The sequence below is a fragment of the Saimiri boliviensis genome, chromosome 11 (assembly GCF_048565385.1).
Source record: "Saimiri boliviensis isolate mSaiBol1 chromosome 11, mSaiBol1.pri, whole genome shotgun sequence".
Taxonomy (NCBI): Eukaryota; Metazoa; Chordata; class Mammalia; order Primates; family Cebidae; genus Saimiri; species Saimiri boliviensis.
Window position 1 is genome coordinate 39,817,449 of NC_133459.1, and position 15,152 is coordinate 39,832,600.

Genomic DNA, 15,152 nt, shown 5'->3' on the forward strand with positions numbered 1-15,152 from the left:
GAGGAGTACAGGAACACGTGGAAATAAATCTGATAGCATCTCTCCTTAAAAACCTTTGCTCATAAAAACCTTTACTCCTTATTATCTTTCAGGTAAGGTCTAAATTCTTTATCCTGATGTCTAAGGACTTTTGTGACTTTGCCTATCTTGCTCTCCCATTATGACTGATGTCACTTCCTATCATTCAACTCCATGTTTTAGTAGTCCCATATGTTGAGCTCTCTATTATTCTTTGTGAGACACATATCAATATTTGGTTTTTAACACTTGATCGAGGGCCACCTCCTTACTAAGGCTTTCTCTGACCATGTCCCAACTAAGTCAGTACCCTCTCTTTACTCCTAAAGCATTCTGTAGAAACCTGTGTTACAGTACTTCTTAATTTTACTCCAATTATTCATTTTTTCCTTAAACTGAGAATTTTTTGAGGTAAGGGACATCTAATTCATGCTACAAATAGTTACTGAGCGCTTACTATAAGTTATATACTGTGCTAAGCCCTGGGGATAGAACAGTGGACAAAGTAGACATAGTCTCCAATCTCATAGAACTTACCTCCTCGTGAGAGAGAGAGAATATTAAAAAATCAGACAATATACAATATAATGTCAGGTAGTGCTAAGTGCTATGATTAAAACTAATGTAGGTTAAGAAAACAGAATTTTAAGGGAAGTCCTCTTTGAGGAGATGACATTTACACAATACTCCCTAAAGAGATAAAGACATAAGCCTTATGAAGATGTGAGAGGGTATAATAAGTGCAAAGATTCTGAGACAGGAACGTGTTAGTGTGTTTGAAAAATGGAAAGGGGGTCAGTAGAGCTTTAACTGAGTGAACAAAGGGGAAGGTAGAGAGAAATTAGGTTAGAGAGGGAGTAACAGTAATACTGTGTAGGGCTGCAGACTGTGAAAATGAACTAAACTTACTCTAAATATAAAGGGAAGCCACTGGAGGGTTTTAAGCAGGGGAGTGACAGGATATACTTAAAAGGACGACTCCAACTGCTTTGTGAGAGGGACAAGGGTAGAATTAGGGAGACCAGTTAATAAACTATTATATAGGGCAAGTAGAAGATAATGCTTCCTAGGCCTCCAGGTAGGAAGGGATAGTTGTGGTAGTACAATGTTAACAATGCAACAACTAGAAGAAGTCAGAGTAATTATTAAAAAGATACCACAGAGCTGTCATGAGGATCAGATGAACTGGAATTCCAGGCAATGGCCTTTGAGGTAGCTGATACTGTTTTCTTTCCTGAGGGTATCTGCTAATTTGGCATAAACTAAGAATCATGTTTGGGGTGTGGTGAGGGGCTCTGTTGGAGGAAAGAGAAATCAGAGAGCTGCTGTGACAAACTGGAAACTTAAGAAGCCCGTGCATGTGGCCAGTTTGTCTCATCGGGTATTTCCTGAATTTTGAGCCAGCAAACTGGAACTTCAAAGCTAGACTGAGAGCTTTTAAAAGGCAGAATAAAAGCTCCTATAATGTTGTGGTTTTAGGGGACAAGGTTCCACTAGAAGTAGGTGGTATACCTCAAACACATGGCTGATTTCCTCTTAAAGATATATGCCATATTTTGAAACTATAAGGGGTGAGAGGTAATAAAACTAAGCCCCAGACCTCTCAAGGATAGGACGATCTCCTGCAGTGTTTCAGGGCTAAGGAAATAGAAATTAGTTTCTCAATCAAGAGCGTAAGAGGGCCCGTGTCCAAGAAACAAGGATATGGTGGCTCACACCTGTAATCCTAGCACTTTGGGAGGCTGAGGTGGGTGGATCACCTGAGGTCAGGAGTTCAAGACCAGCCTGGCCATCTTGGTGAAACCCCACCTTAAAAAAAAAATTAAAAAAAAAAAAAAAAAAAAGAAACAAGGATAAACCATAGGCATCAAGCATAAACCAAGGCACAATCCAGACGTGGTCTAACTCAACCCATAATTAGATTGAGGTGATAAGGTTCTTATGCCATTAGCCTACCAGAGGAAAGAAAGAATTATTTCTCATGGAAGATACCAGCTGGAGCCTCAGTAGTTCTTTTAATATAAAATGTCTGGCATACTAAAAAAATTATTAGATATAACAGAGTCAAGACAGTATGATCAGTAATCAAGAGAAAATACAGGTAACAGAAAAAGACCCATATATTATCCAAATAATAGAACACACAGATTTTAAAAAATCATAACTAAGACGTTAAAATGTAAGAAAATATAAACAGAATGTAAGAAAAAATAGATAGTATCCTCAGAAAAATCTATATAAAAAATTAAATGGATATCTTATAACTAAAAAATACAATATTAGGAAGAACTCACTGTATGAGTGTAAGGGCAGATGAGAGCCAACAGACGGGATTCATAAACTTGATGAAAAAAATAGAAAACATCCCAAGTATCCCACAGTGAGAAAATATGGAAAAATGTATTAGAGCATTAGAGGTAAGTAGACACAGTCAACAGGTCCAAAATATGAGTGGCTGTAATCCCAGAGGGAAAAGACAGATAGAATGAAAAAAAACAATATATGAAAAGATAACAGCTGAGACTTTAATGAAAGACCATCAACCTACAGATTCAGGATACTTATGGATTCAGCAATCCATAGCAGGAAAAATACAAAGAAAACTATACCAAAACACATAATTGTCAAACTGCTGAAAATAAAAAAGATGAAATACAGATGAAATAAAAGACAGGGAGGAAAGACAAAGATACATTTTAAAAAGCAGTCAGAGAAAAAAGAAGCATTACGCTTACAGGAGCAGCAATAAGACTGATAGCTGGCTGTTTAATGAAACTGGGCAAGCAAGAAGCAATAGAATAGTATCCTTACAGGGCTTAAAGAAACAAACTATCAAAGAATTATATACCCAGTGAAAATATCCTTCAGAAATAAAGGTAAAACAAAGAGATTTTCAGATAATCAAAGCTAACAGAATCTGTCACCAGCAGACCTAACTATAGGAAATGAAAAGGAAGTTCTTCAGGCTGAAGGAAAGTAATTTCAGATGAAAACATGAAACTACAGGAAGGAATGAAGAACACAAGAAAAGGTAAAGACGTGAGCTGATACAAAAGGACACTGATTATTTAAAACAATAAAACTGGCTTGTGTCATTTATAATATATGTATTAATATGTTATATCACAGCAATAGCACAGAGGGTAAAGGTGGAGAGTAAATGGAGCCAAACTTTGGTAAGAGTTTTACATATTTGGGGAGTGGTTAAAGCACTTATTTAAGGTAGATTTTAATAAGTCCAAAATGCATATTTGCATAGGGCAATTAAAGAATTATCAGTGATAAGAATGTAACTAAAAAGCTGAGGGTAGAGAAGTAGAATAATAAAACATATTTGATTAATTCAAAAGAAGGCAAGAAAGGAGGAATAAAGAAATAAGGAAGGACTTTGACAAATAGAAAACAAAAAAGCAAAATGCAAAATGTAGACTTAAACCCAAATAAATAACTACATTAAATAAGGGTGTATTAAGTAAAACAGCTAATAAAGAGATTTTAGTATAAATAACTTTATGCCAACAGATACGAAAATTGAGATAAAATGGTGCTGAAGACCAATCTTGACAACACTGTAAGACTCCATCTACACAAAAACAAATTAGCTGAGCATGGTGTGTGCCTGCAGCCCTAGCTACTTGAAAGGCTGAAGTGGGAGTATCTCTTGAGCCCAGTTTGAGGTTGCAGTGAGCTATTATCATGCCACTGCACTTGAGCCTGGATTACAGAGTGGATACTTCATCTCTTAAAAAACAAAACAAAGTAAAAAATACCACTGACACAAGAAAAAAAAACAGAATATAAAGAGCCTTATACATAACAAAAAATTGCAACTGCAATTAAAAATCTTTCCACAAAGAAAATCCCATGCCTAAATGGCTTCACTGGTGAATTCTAGCAAACATTTAAAGAAGAAATAATAACAAATCTTGCAAAGCCTCTTTTGAAAAATAGAAGAGGGAACACTTCCCATTTCATTTTATAAGGCCAGCATAACCCTCATACCAAAACATGACAAACATAAGAAAAAAAACTATAGACTAATATCCCTTATGAACATAGATGCAAAATCTTTAACAAAATATTTATAAATTAAATCTAGCTCTCTCTATACATGTATATCAGATATATATCTCCTATATATCATAACATGCAGAATAATATATCATTAACTGAGATTCACTCCAGAAATACAAAGGTTGTTTAACAACAGGAAATAAAATCAGCTGAACACATACATTCTCCAAATGAAAGAGAAAACCAATATATCATCTTAATAGATGCAGAAAGAGCATATGACAAAATTCAACACCCATTCATAAGATTTGCCAATAAAGTAGGAATAAAAGAGAATTTCCTTAATCTAGATAAAGGAATCTATAAAAAACCTATAACCAACAGCATTCTTAATGGTGAAATGCTGAATACTTCTTATTGAATTATGGGATAAAACAAAATAACTACTATCACCACTTCTATTCGACATTGTATTGGGGGGCTGATGCAATAAGAAAAGAAAAATAAATAAAATCTATAAATGTAGATTGTAAGGGAAGGAGTGTTACTTGTACAGGACAAGATTATTTTACATAAATATTTCTCCCTACAAATCTACAAAACCTATTAAAATAAAAAAACTGAATTTGGAAAGGTCAATAGATACAAATCTAATATATAAAAATCTAATGTATTCCTCTAAATAGCAACAATTTGAAAATTATTTAAAAATCCATAAATCAAATAACATCAAGTATTCAGTGAAAGACAGGCAAGACATCTACACTGAAAACTATAAAATATTGATAGGAGAAATTAAAGAACTAGATACCATGTGGCTGTGGAGGGATATGTTACATTCATAGACTGAAAGACTCAACATTGTTAGGTGTCAACTCTCATCAAACTGATCTAAAGTCAATGCAATTCCAATCAAAATCTCAGCAGAAAAAAAGAAGTGGTGTATGTATGCAAATTGACAAGTTAATTCTAAATTTTAATAGGAAATGCAAAGGACCTATAGTAGCCAAGTCAATCTTGATGAATAACAGCAAAGCTGGAGGACGTGCACCATCAAATAGCAAGATTCATTATAAAGTTACAGTAATTTACACATATATTATTGGTTGGGCATGGTGTTTCATGCCTGTAACCCCAGCACTCTGGGAGACTGAGGCAGGAGGATTGCTTGAGGCAAGGAGTTTGAGACCAGCCTTGGCAACATAGCATGACCTGGTCTCTACAAAAATTTTTAAAAAATTAGTTGGGCATGGTGCTGCACACCTGTAGTCCCAGCTACTCTGGAGGCTGAGGTGAGAGGATTATTTAAGCCCCAGTGGTCACGGCTGCAGTGAGCCACAATGAGGTCACTGTACTCTAGTCTAGGTGACAGAACAAGACTCTGTCTTAAAAAAAAAAAAAAGACATATATTATTGGTGCAAAGGATAGATGAATGCATCGAAAGAGCAAAATAGAGAGTTCCAAAATCAACTACACATATATAGTCATCTGATTTATGATAAATGTGCCAATGCAATTCTGTGGAGAGAAAAAATGGTCTTAAAATTGTGGTGAGTCAAATAGGTATCCATATGGAAAAAATAAGACTTGAATTCTATTTCACACAAGATACAAAAATTAATGTGAAAACTAAAATATCAAATTTCTAGAAGAATACAAAGGAGAATACCTTCAAAACTATGGGGGTGGGCAAAGATTTATTAAAACAGGACACAAAAGGCATTAATTATCAAAGTTTGAAGATTGATATATATGACCTCATCAAAACTAAAAACTTCTCTGAATCAAAGGACAACATTAAGAAAATGAAAAAAAATCCAGGAAATGGGAAAAGATACACAAAACACATATATCAGAAAAATAATATCCAGAATATAAAAAGAATGGCCAAAAACCAGTAATAAAGACTGGCAATTTTAAAAAATGGATAAGACTTGATGAAGCACTTCACAAAAATGAATATAATGGCCAATAAGCATACAAAAATTTGCTGAATACTATTAGTAATACAGAAACGCAAATTAAACTATGGGACACTACCATATCCCCATGAAAACTGTCAAAGTTTAAAGGACTGACAATATTGGTGAGGACGTGAAACAACTAGAATTCAACATTTCTGGTGGGAATGTATATCATTTTGACAAACTGCTTAGCTGTATAGCCTATGACCCAACAATTCCACATCTCAGTGTATACCCCAGAGAAGTGAGTGATATGACCACCAGAAGACGTGCTAGAATACTCATCATAGCATTTTTCACAAGAGGCAAAACTGGAAACAACCTAAATGCCCAGCAGATTTTTAAAATGTGGTATATTCATAAAGGGGAATATTATAGAGAAATTAAAAAGAACAATTATTATTGTATGCAGCAATATGAATGAATCTCACAGAAATAATGTTAGACAAAAGAAGCCAGAGTATGTATTTTATAATTCTCTTTATATGAAGCTTGAAAACAGAAAAACGAATCTGTAGTGATAGACAGACTAGTGGATACCTTTGAAGGGTTGGGCAGGTGGGGTTTCAACCAAAAGGGAGCACAAATGAGTCTTCTGGGTGTGGGAAATGAATCTGGCACCCTCTTCTATCAATATAAAAGAAACAAAAACAAAAAAGACAAAAGATAGTGATGAACTGAAATCTTAGAAGACAGTAGTAGTATTATTGGAGAAGATGAGAATTAGATTCAGAATACACTGGAAGAAAGAGCTGACATGATTGGATGTCAGTGAAAGAAAATCAGCAAAGAGAAAACACAAAATTATACTGAATACATTCAATTAAAATCATAGCCAATGAAACAGAGGAGGGCCAGGCATGGTGGCTCACATCTGTAATCCCAGTACTTAGGGAGGCTGAGGCAGGAGGATCACTTGAGGCCAGGAGTTCGAGACCAGCTTGGGCAACATAGAGAGATCCTGTCAGTATAAAAAAAAAATAATTTTTTTTAAAAGAGAGGAGGAGTCATAGATGATCCAATATTACTGGCTTGAGCAATTTGGAGAAATTTTTAAAAAATGTTTTTTAATGAGCCAGAAGTGATGGTGTGCACCTGTGTTCCCAGCTACTCAGGAGGCTGAGGTGGGAGGATCACCTAAGCCCAGGAGTTCAATGTTGCAGTGAGCTGTGATCATACCTCTGCATTACAGCCTGGGTGACAAAGTGAGACCCTGTCTGTATAAAAAAAAATAATTATTTTAAAAAATAAAGAGAGGAGTCATAGATGATCCAATATTACTGGCTGGAGGAATTTGGAGAAAAAAAGATGCCATTTGCTGGGATGTAAAACATTGGGGAAGGGAATCAACATTTCAGTTTCTTTCTTTCTTTTTTTTTTTTTTTTTTTGAGATAGAGTCTCGCTTCTTCACCCAAGCTGGAGTGCAGTGGTACAATCTTGGCTCACTGCAACCTCCACCTCCTGGGTTCAAGTGATTCTCTGCTTCAGCCTCCCAAGTAGCTGGGATTACAGGTGCTCATCACCACACCTGGCTAATATTTGTATTTTAGTAGACATGGGGTTTCACCATGTTGGTCAGCCTGGTCTTGAACTCTTGACTTCATGATCCACCTGCCTCGGCCTCCCAAAGTGCTGGGATTACAGGTGTGAGCCACTGTGCCTGACCCAACAACTCAGGTTTTAAACATATTTATTATGAGATACTTGTTAGATATGGTATTAGTCCATTTTCACACTGCTATAAAGATATACCTGAGACTTGGTAATTTATGAAGAAAAGAGGTTTAATTGACTCACAGTTCCACAGGGCTGGGGAGCCCTCAGGAAACTTACAATTATGGCGGAAGGGGAAGAAGCATGTCTTACATGGTGGCAGGTGAGACAGAGTGGTGAGTAAAGAGGGAAGAACCCCTTATAGAACCATCAAACCTTGTGAGAACTCACTCACTATCATGAGACTGGCATGGGGAAACTGCACCCATGATCTAATCACCTCCTACCAGGTATCTTTTTTTTTATGGTTTTATGCAGTTATCTTTAATCAATTAAAATAAAAAAGTAAAAGTGTATATTATCTTTTATTTACCTAGGTGATGACCTTAATCAGTGCTCATTATTTCTTTGTGAGGATTCAAGCTAAAATGCATATCACTTTTCAGCTTAAAGAACTTTAGTATTAGAAAAGTCTGCTACCAACATATGCTTCCAATCTTTACCTGCATTTGTCTTTATTTCACCTATATTTTGAGAGACAATATATTGGATATAAAATTCTTTGTCGACTGTTTCTTTGTTTTGTTTTTCTTTTAGTACTCTGAAAGTCATGCCATTGCCTTCTAGTCTTTTTTGTTTCTGAACAGAAGTAAGTCAATAGTCCTATTGGGAATCTCATTTATATGGTGAATCATTTTTCTCTTTCTGCTTTCAAAGTTTTCTCTGTTCTTGGCTTCTGACAATTTGACTATGGGTAGCTCTCTTTTGAGACATGGTTTTTATTTTTTTTTAATTTCCACAGGTTATTGGGGAACAGGTGGTGGTGGTTACATGAGAAAGTTCTTTAGTGGTGATGTGTGAGACTTTGGTGCAACCATCACATGAGCAGTATGCACCATACCCTATTTGTACAGTCTTTCATCCCTTATCCCCTTCCCACCCTTTCCCTGAGTCTCCAAAGTCCATTGTGTAATTCTTATGCCTTTGCACCCTCAGAGATTAGCTCCTCCTTATAAGTGAGAACATATGTTTGGTTTTCCATTCCTGAGTTACTTCACTTAGAATAATAGTCTCCAATCTCATTCAGCTCACTGCAAATGCCATTAACTCATTTCATTTTATAGCAGAGTAATAGTCCATAATCTATCTATCTATCTACCTATCTATCCATCCATCCATCCACCTACCCACCCACCTACCTACCTACCTACCTACCTACCTACCTACCTACCTGCCTGCCTACTTACCTGCCTACCTACTTACCTGCCTACCTACCACAGTTTCTTTATCCCCTTGTTGACTGATGGGCATTTGGGTTGGTTCCACATTTTTGCAACTGTGAATTGTGCTGCTATAAACATGCGTGTGCAAGTATCTTTTTCATATAATGACTTTTATTCCTCTGGGTAGATACCCAGTTGTGTGTATTGCTGGATTAAATGGTAGTTCTACTTTTAGTTCTTTAAGAAATCTCCCTACTGTTTTCCATAGTTGTACTAGTTTACATTTCCACCAGCAGTGCAGAAGTGTCACCTGTTCACTGCATCCATGTCAACGTCTACTATTTTTTGATTATGGCTATTCTTGTAGTAGTACAGTGGTATCGCATTGTAGTTTTGATTTGCATTTCCCCACTCATTAGTGATGTTGAACATATTTTCATGTTTGTTGGCCATTTGTATATCTTCTTTTGAGAATTGTCTATTTAGGTCCTTAGCCCACTTTGTGATGGGATTGTTTGTTTTTTTCTTGCTGATTTGAGTTCATTGTACATTTTGGATATTAGTCCTTTGTCAGATGTACAGACTGTGAAGTTTTTTTCCCCACTCTGTGGGTTGTCTGTTTACCCTGCTGACTGTTCCTTTCGCTGTGCAAAAGCTCTTTCGTTGTTTAATGAAGTTTCAGCAATTTATCTTTGTTTTTATTGCACTGGCTTTTGGGTTCTTAGTCATGAAATCCTTACTTAAATCAATGTTTAGAAGGGGTTTTCCAATATTATCTTCTAAAAATTTTATACTTCCAGGTCCTAGATTTAAGCCCTTAATCCATTTTGAGCTGATTTTTGTATAAGGTAAGAGATGAGGGTCCAGTTTCATTCTCCTACAACTGGCTGGCCAATTATCCCAGCACCATTTGTTGAAAAGGGTTTCCTTTCCCCACTTATTTGTTTGCTTTGTTGAAGATCAGTTGGCTTTAAGCATTTGGGTTTATTTCTGGGTTTCCTATTCTGTTCCATTGGTCTATGTGGCTATTTTTATACTAGTACCATGCTGGTGACTATGGCCTTATAATATACTTTGAAATCAGGTAATGTAATGCCTCCAGATTTGTTCTTTTTGCTTAGTCTTGCTTGGATATGTGGGCTGTTTTTTGGTTCCATATGAATTACAGAATTGTATTTTTCTAATTCTGTAAAGAATGATGGTGGCATTTTGATGGGAATTGCACTGAATTTGTAGATTGCTTTTGGTGGTATGGTTATTTTCACAATATTGATTCTACCCATCCATGAGCATGGGGTGTGTTTCCATTTGTTTATATCATCTATAATTTCTCTCAGCAGTGTTTGTAGTTTTCCTTGTAGAGGGCTTTCACCTCCTTGTTAGGTATATTCCTAAGTATTTTATTTTATGTTTGCAGCTATTATAAAAGGGGTTAAGTTCCTGATTTGATTCTCAACTTGGTCGCTGTTGGGATACAAAAGAGCTACTGATTTGTGTACATTAATTTTGTATCCAGAAACTTTGCTGAATTCTTTTATCAGTTCTAGAAGCTTTCTGGAGGAGTCTTTAGGGTTTCTGAGGTAAAGAATCATATGGTCAGCAAATAGTGACATTCTGACTTCTTTACTGATTTGCATGCCCTTTATTTCTTTCTCTTGTCTGATTGCTCTGGCTAGATCTTCCAGTACTATGTTGAAGAGGAGTGGTGAGAGTGGGTATCTTTGTCTTGTTCCAGTTCTCAGAGGCAATGTTTACAACTCTTCCCCATTCAGTATTCTGTTGGCTGTGGCCTTGTCATAGACGGATTTTATTGCATTTTATCACATATATCCCTTGTATGCCAATTTTTCTGGGAGTTTTAATCATGAAGAGATGCTGAATTTTGTTGAATGCTTTCCTTGCATCTATTGAAATGATCATGTGATTTTTGTTTTTAATTGTTTATATGTGGTGTATCACATTTATTGACACACATATGTTAAACCATCCCTGAATTCCTGTTATAAAACCCACTTGATCATGGTGGATTATCTTTTTTTTTTTTTTTTTTGAGACGGAGTTTTGCTCTTGTTACCCAGGCTGGAGTGCAATGGCGCCATCTCGGTTCACTGCAGCCTCTGCCTCCTGGGTTCAGGCAATTCTCCTGCCTCAGCCTCCTGAGTAGCTGGGATTATAGGCACGCGCCACCATGCCCAGCTAATTTTTTGTATTTTTAGTAGAGACAGGGTTTCACTATGTTGACCAGGATGGTCTTGATCTCTTGACCTCGTGATCCACCCGCCTCGGCCTCCCAAAGTGCTGGGATTACAGGCTTGAGCCACCGCGCCCGGCGGATTATCTTTTTGATACGTTGTTACATTAGCTAGTATTTTGTTAAGGATTTTAGCATTTATGTTCATCAGGGATACTGGTTGGTCTGTAGTTTTCTTTTGTGGTTATGTCCTTTCCTGGTTTTGGTATTAGGGTGATAGTGGCTTCACAGAATGAATTAGGGAGGGTTCCCTCTTTCTCTACCTTGTGGAATAGTGTCAACAGGATTGGTAAGAATTCTTCCTTTGAATGTCTGGTAGTATTCTGCTATGAATCCGTCTGGTCCTGGACTTTCTCGGTTGGTAATTTTTAAATTACCACTTCAATCTTGCTGCTTGTTACTGGTCTGTTCAGGGCATCTAATTCTTCCTGATTTAATCTAGGAGTGTTGTATCTTCCCAAGAATTTATCCATCTCTTCTAGGTTTTCTAGTTTATATATGTAAAGGTATTTATAATAGCCTTGAATGATCTTTTGTATTTCTGTGGTGTCAGTTGTAGTATTTCCTATTTTGTTTCTTATTGAGCTTATTTGGATTTTCTGTCTTCTTGCTAATAGTCTATCAATTTTATTTCTCTTTTCAAAGAACCAGCTTTTAGTTTCATTTATCTTTTGTATAGCTCATTTTGTTTCAATTTCATTTAATTCTTCTCTGATCTTGGTTATTTCCTTTCTTTGGCTGGGTTTGGGTTTGGTTTGCTCTTGTTTCTCTAGTTTCTTGAGGTATGACCTTAAACTGTTTGTTGCCTTTGACTTTTTGATGTAGGTGTTTAGGGCTATGAACTTTCCTCTTAGCATTGCCTTTGTTGTGTCCCAGAAGTTTTGGTATGTTGTGTCACCACTGTCAGTTTGAAGATTATTTAATTTCCATATTGATTTCATTATGACCCAATGATCATTCAGGAGCAGGTTATTTAATTTCCATATATTTGCGTGGTTTTGAAGGTTCCTTTTGCAGTTGATTTCCAGTTTTATTTAACTGTGGTCGGAGAGAGCATTTGATATAATTTTAGTTTTCTTTATTGAGGCTCGTTTTGTGGCCTCCCATATGGTCTATCTTGGAGAAAGTTCCATGTGCTGTTGAATAAAATGTATATTCTGCAGCTGTTAGATGGAATGTTTTGTACTTATCTGTTAAGTCCATTTGTTCCAGGGTATAGTTTAAATCCATTGTTTCTTTGTTGACTTTCTGTCTTGATGACCTGTCTAGTGCTGTCAGTGAAGTACTAAAGTCCCCCACTATTACTGTGCGGCTGTCTATCTCATTTCTTAGGCCTATTAGAGCATCAGTCTGTTTTCACACTGCTGATGAAGACATACCCAAGACTGGGAAGAAAAAGAGGTTTAACTGCACTTACAGTTCCACATGGCTGGGGAGGCCTCAGAATCATGGTGGGAGGCAAAAGGCACTTCTCACATGGTGGCAGCAAGAGAAAATAAGGAAGATGCAAAAGCGGAAACCCCTGATAAAACCATCGGATCTTGTGAGACTTATTTACTACCATGAGAACAGTATGGGAGAAACTGCCCCATAATTCAGATTATCTCCCACCAGGCCCCTCTCACAATACATGAGAATTATGGGAGTACAATTCAAGATGAGATTTGGTTGGGGACACAGAGCCAAACTATATCATCCCACCCCTGGCCTTTCCAAATCTCATATCCTCACATTTCAAAACCAATCATGCCTTCCCAATGGTCCCCCAAAATCTTAAGTTATTTCAGCATTAACCCAGAAGTCCACAGTCCAAAGTCTCATCTGAGACAGGGCAAGTCCCTTACAATTATGAGCCTGTAAAATCAAAATCAAGCTATTTACTTCCTAGATACAATGGGGGTACAGGTATTGGATAAATACAGCCATTCTAAATGGGAGAAATTGGCAAAAACAAAGGGGTTGCAGGGACCAGGCAAGTCCGAAATCCAGCAGGGCAGTCAAATTTTAAAGCTCCAAATGATCTCCTTTGACTATAGGTCTCATATCCAAGTCATGCTGGTGTGAGAGGTGGGTTCCTATGGACTTGGGCAGCTCTGCAGGGTACAACCCCCCTCTCAGCTGCTTTCATGGGCTGGCATTGAGTGTCTGTGGCTTTTTCAGGTGAACAGTGCAAGCTGTCAGTAGATCTACCATTCTGGTGGCCCTCTTCTCACGGCTCCACTTGGCAGTGCCCCAGTAGTGACTCCATGTGAGGGCTCTGATCCCACAATTCCCTTCTGCACTGCCCTAGCAGAGGTTCTCTATAAGCACCCTGCCCCTGCAGCAAACTTCTCTGTGGGCATCCAGGTGTTCTATACATCTGAAATCTAGGTGGAGGTTCTCAAACCCCAATTCTTGACTACTGTGTACTCCTCGCTAGGCTCAATACCATGTGGAAGCTGCCAAAACTTGGGGTTTGCACCTCTGAAGCCACAGCCCGAGTTCTACATTGGCCTCTGAAGCCACAGCCCGAGCTCTACATTGGCCTCTTTCAGCCTCGGCTGGAGCAGCTGGGACACAGAGCACCAAGTCTCTAGAATGCACATAGCACAGGGGCCCAGGGTCTCCAAGTTATGTGCATTCTAGGCCTCCAGGGCCTGTCTCCTAGGCCTCCAGGACTGTGATGGGAGGGGCTGTTTTAAGACGTCTGACATGGCCTGGAGATATTTTCCTCATTGTCTTGGGGAGTAATATTCGGCTTCTCATTACTTATGCAAATTTCTGCAGCAAGCTTGAATTTCTCTTCAGAAAATAAGTTTTTCTTTTCTGTCACATTATCAAGCTGCAAATTTTCCAAACTTTTATGCTGTGTTTCCTTTATGAAATGGAATGCCTTTAATAGCACCCAAGTCACATCTTGAATGCTTTGCCACTTAGAAATTTTTCCACCAGATACCCTAAATCATCTCTCTGAAGTTCAAAGTTCCACAAATCTCTAGGGCAGGGGCAAACCTCCTCCAGTTTCTTTGCTAAAACATAACAAGAGTCACCTTTGCTCTAGTTCCCAACAAGTTTCTCATCTTTATCTGAGACCACCTCATCCTGGACCTTATTGTCCATATTACTAACAGGCTTTTGGTCAAAGCCATTCAACAAGTCTCTAGGAAGTTCCAAATTTCCCCACATTTTCCTGTCTTTATCTGAGCCTTCCAAACTGTTCTAACCTCTGCCTGTTATCCAGTTCCAAAGTCACTTACATATTTTTGGGTATCTTTTCAGCAGCAGCCCATTCTACCTGTACCACTTTACTGTATTAGTCCATTTTCATACTGCTGATAAAGACAAACCCAAGACTGGGAATAAAAAGAGGTTTAATTGCACTTATAGTTCCACATTGGCTGGGGAGGCCTCAGAATAATGGTGGGAGGTAAAAGGCACTTCTCACATGGCAGCGGCAAGAGAAAATGAGGGAGATGAAAAAGTGGAAACCCCTGATAAAACCATCAGATCTTGTGACTTATTCACTACCATGAGAACAGTATGCGGGGACTGCCCCCATGATTTAAATGATCTCCCATGGGTTCCTCCCATAACACGTGGGAGTTATGGGAGTACAATTCAAGATGAGATTTGGGTGGGCACACAGCCAAACCATATAAATAATTGTTTTATAAATTTGAGAGCTCCAGTGTTAGGAACATATATGTTTAGGATTATGATATTTTCCTGTTGGAAAAGGCATTTTATCATTGTATATATGTCCCTCTTTGTATTTTTAACTGCTGTTCCTTTTAAAGATTATTTTGTCTGACATAAGAATAGCTACTCCTACTTGCTTTTGGTGTCCATTTGCATGAAATGACTTTTTCTGCCCTTTTACCTTAAGCTTGTGCAAGTCCTTATGTGTTAGGTGGGTATCTTGAAGGCAGCAGATGTTTGGTTGGTGAATTCTTACCGATTCTGCAATTCTGATCTTTTAAGTGGAGCA

The 15,152-nt window shown here is 37.6% G+C and overlaps 1 protein-coding gene across 20 annotated transcripts in view; it reads right to left on the reverse strand.

Annotated features, from left to right (window-relative positions):
- Nucleotides 1-15,152, reverse strand: part of SCMH1 (Scm polycomb group protein homolog 1) — a 220,635-nt gene that overhangs the window by 51,526 nt on the left and 153,957 nt on the right. The gene's annotated exons all lie outside the window — the stretch shown is intronic.